The following is a 4,199-nucleotide window of genomic DNA, read 5'->3' on the forward strand; positions in this document are numbered from 1 at the left end:
ATATACCACAAAGTCTTCAGTTCCATCGGGTAATGATAGTAGCAGAGCACTGCAAAGATGATCTTTTAATAACTGAAAGGCTTTCTGCTGTTCTTCTTCCCACTGAAATTTAACATTCTTTCGAGTTAATTTCGTCAAAGGCACGGCTATTTTAGAGAAATCTTGAATAAACTTGCGGTAATAGTCTGCCAATTCCAAGAAACTTCGAATTTCAGATGGTGTTTTCGGTGCCTCCCATTTTGCAACGAATTCAATCTTTGCTGGATCAACCTTTACTTCATCCTCAGATATAACATGCCCCAAAWACTGGACTTCTCTTAGCCAAAATTCACACTTTGATAGTTTAGCATACAACTTTTCTCTTTTCAAAAGCTCAAGGATTAATCGAAGATGTTTTGCATGCTCTTCTTGGGTTTTGGAGTATATAAGAATATCATCGATAAATACAATGACAAATTTATCGAGGTATTCTATACATATTCGATTCATCAGATCCATGAAAGCTGCAGGTGCGTTAGTCAAACCAAATGTCATAACCAAGAATTCATGGTGCCCGTACCTTGTTCGAAATGTTGTTTTTGCTATATCACCTTCTTTGACTTTCAACTGATGGTATCCTAATCGCAAATCAATCTTTGAGAAGTAACTGGCTCCTACTAGTTGATCAAACAAATCATTGATCCTGGGCAATGGAAATTTTTCTTTATGGTCAATTTGTTTAACTCTCGATAATCAATACACATATGCATAGTGCCATCTTTCTTTTTCACAAACAGAACTGGAGCTCCCCATGGTGAAGTACTTGGCCTGATAAATCCTTTGTCTGACAAATCCTTTAATTGTGTAACCAGTTCTTTTAATTCTGATAGAGCTAATCTATACGATGCTTTTGCTACAGGTGCTGCTCCAGGTATCAAATCAATCCTAAATTCAATAAGTCTATCTGGAGGTAGCCCTGACAAGTCTTCTGAGAAGACTTCAGAATATTCACTGACAACCGGAATTAATTCTTGCTTACTCTGTTCTTTCTTAGCATCAATTATGTAAGCTAAAAATCCTTGACATTTCTTTTGGATATATTTTCTGGCTTTCATCAAAGATAGCAAACTGGTACGTTGATCCTGATGATCACCATAAATTACGACTGTCCCTCTGTCAGGTAACATAATTCTAATCATCTTTTCATTACAAACGATGCTGGCCTTATTTTCTGCCAACCAATCCATCCCTATTATCACATAAAATTCTTTCATAGGCATGGGAAACAATCGGATGGGTAGCTCACAATCCTCAATCATGATAATGCAGTTTTTAAACATATAACTCACAAATACTTTACCGTTAGCAGTATCAACTACTAACTTTATCGTCAAGTGGCACAGAATTCATATGATAACAAAAGGCAAACGATGGGGATACAAATGAGAAGTTTGCACCCGAGTCAAATAATACTTTAGCATGTAAGGAGTTCACGAAAAATGTACCTGTTACTACATCGGGTGTAGTTTCTSCTTCAWGTTTGGTCATTTGAAAAGATCGACCTCGCGCCCCACCCATTGCTCCTCTGCCCATATTTGGTCTTCCTCGGCCTGTTGATGTATTGCTCCCCATGGTTAACTGTGGGGCTTTCAATTGTGGACAATTTGGTCTGAGGTGATCTGGAGAATTACAATTTAAAGACCTTTTAACTATTGGGCAAACATTCGACAAATGACCTGTTTCACCACATTTATAACATTTCCTTAGCTCAATCCTGCATTTTCCATGATGAACTTGATGACATCAGGGACAAGTCCTTTCATTGAATCTTTGTATGGACCTGTTTCCATGCTTTACAACTTTTGGTCCTTTGTATCCGGTTGATGGACCTTCCCATTTCCTTTTTTCTATTGCTTTCCCTTCTTCTTGTCTGTTCTTGTTTCTTTCTGATACCTCCGCTGCGTCAACGGTCATTGAAAATGTAGCCGGATTCATGGCTATGACAAATTCTCGGATTGATGGTTTCAATCCCCAAATATACCTTTCCACTTTTCTAGATCYCGAGGAAATATAATGTTCTGCAAATCTTGAATATTCGATGAATTTCTCTATATATTCCCTTACAAATTTGTTTCCTTGTTCCAATTTTAGAAAGTCTTCTTCCATTTGTCTAATGGCAGCTATTGGGCAAAACTTCTCCTTGAATCTGTTGACAAATTCTAGCCATGTTATAGTTTGCAAAATATCTGTTCTGGCTAAGGATTCTATTTCCCACCAAATAACGCATTTGATTTTAGCATAGAGACTGCAAATCTGACTTTATATGTTTCTGCACATCGGATGGTATTGAATACAGACTCCATCTCTTTGACCCAACACGTAGCTTTAATTGGATCTCTTTCTCACAAGAAGGTTGCTGGTTTACAAGTTAGAAACATCTTTATRTCTCCTTCCCTRTTATTGAGAATTGGAATYGATRGAGTAACTTCAATTCTGCCTGTCTCTATTCTGGCAGGATTCCTCAAAATAGAAGTCAAGGTTTCCCTTAGYTTTCCCATTTSTTCAGCTAATATGTCTCTTGTTACATATTCTAGGTGAGACATCCGTTCTTGATTCATATTTTCAGAGTTTGATTTTTCTTGATTCATATTAATTTCTGGCTGGCTTATTCTGTCTCTGGTCTGCCCCCTACCTCTACCTCTACCTCTGCCTCTGCTTCTGCCCTCAGAGGTGCCAATAGGAGCAACAGGGGATTCTTCTTCATTGGGGTGGGTGATCCTTTCTGAGCTTCTTGATCTACTAGCCATCTGTAGATAACAAAGTTAAAACACACATTTTTCACATTCCCAAATATAATAAAGTATCTAAGTTCAGTTATGTCCCAGTAGATTCAAAATTACATTGGCCAGATGTAATCCAAAAATACCTTACACACTGATGTTTTAACTTATTATATTTATTCCAAAGGTGCTAACTATGTCTGGGACCCTAATATGCAATGAAATAGTTTAAGTCTAGGTATCATGCATGTGAATACCTAAAATCCCTTAAATTCAGGCTCTGATACCGACCCTGTAACACCCCCACTCCATACATTGCATATAACACATATATTACACATAGAATACATGTCTTCTCCGACATAGGTCCATAATACAAGAGTCTAAAATACACAACCCAAAAATTCCAAAAGTACATGTTCTTGCATCCTAGCATCTATGTTTCCAAAACACCAAACCCATAGGGAAGTAATTCACATAATGCTCTTTCCTTTATTAACATTACCTGCACACATAATTTTCAAAAACACGAAATGAGGGTTAGACATGAATGTCTAGTGAGGTTCGCTTTTTATGTAATGCAGGCTGAAGATCACCAAAATATTTTTCAAATAATCATTTCACAACATGCGGAATAAAAATTAGATTCTGTCTTGGTCCATCGAGCCTATGGTTCCAAACCACACTTGGAATATATTTCAATAACTAGGACCAGAACCCCTCTGGTCTCTTTTCCAGAGCTTCTGGTTCCACGACCAGAGCCCCTCTAGTCTCTCTTCCAGAGCTTCTTGTTCCTCAACCAGAGCCTCTGTTTGTACTAACCAGAACTTCTGGCTCATAATTTCTTAAAATGGTCTTTACTTAAGCTTTCAATCAATAAAATAGCCTTTTTCATAAAAAGAGTAATTATGAAGAATTCATGTTCGACCAGAGCCTCTAGTTGTACTAACCAGAGCTTCTGGTTCCAAAAGACATGATCAAGCAGATCCCCTCTAGTTCAACGTGTAAGCCAACCAGAGCCTCTCTGGTCTGTTTTTCATAAAAAGATTCTAAGTATAAAATCTTTTTGTTCAAAACTTCTAAAAATATAATTTTGACATAGAAGCTCTTATCAATGGATATAGAGTGTGACATTCTGTCATTTCGGAGTTTCAGGTTAGCATTTTATTATAGATCCTTAATTTAGAAATTATATTTCTTTAGGATCTAGTCTCAGCGATTTGAATTCTTTTGGCTTAACTCCCAAGTTTTATTCGTTAGATCACGCCTCAGTGGGAGATCAGATACAGTTAACTCGTGTAATGCCAAATATTTTAGAAATGCTTTTAATAAAATAAAGTTGATATTATAAACTTTTAAGTTAAAATACAAAAGTCCCATTTGAGTGACCACTTGACTTATCAAAAGTTGGAGTTTTGGATTTATTAATGCTATTATATT

This window comes from Cynara cardunculus (genome assembly GCF_001531365.2).
Source record: "Cynara cardunculus var. scolymus isolate 2C chromosome LG 2, CcrdV1, whole genome shotgun sequence".
In the NCBI taxonomy this organism is placed as follows: domain Eukaryota; kingdom Viridiplantae; phylum Streptophyta; class Magnoliopsida; order Asterales; family Asteraceae; genus Cynara; species Cynara cardunculus.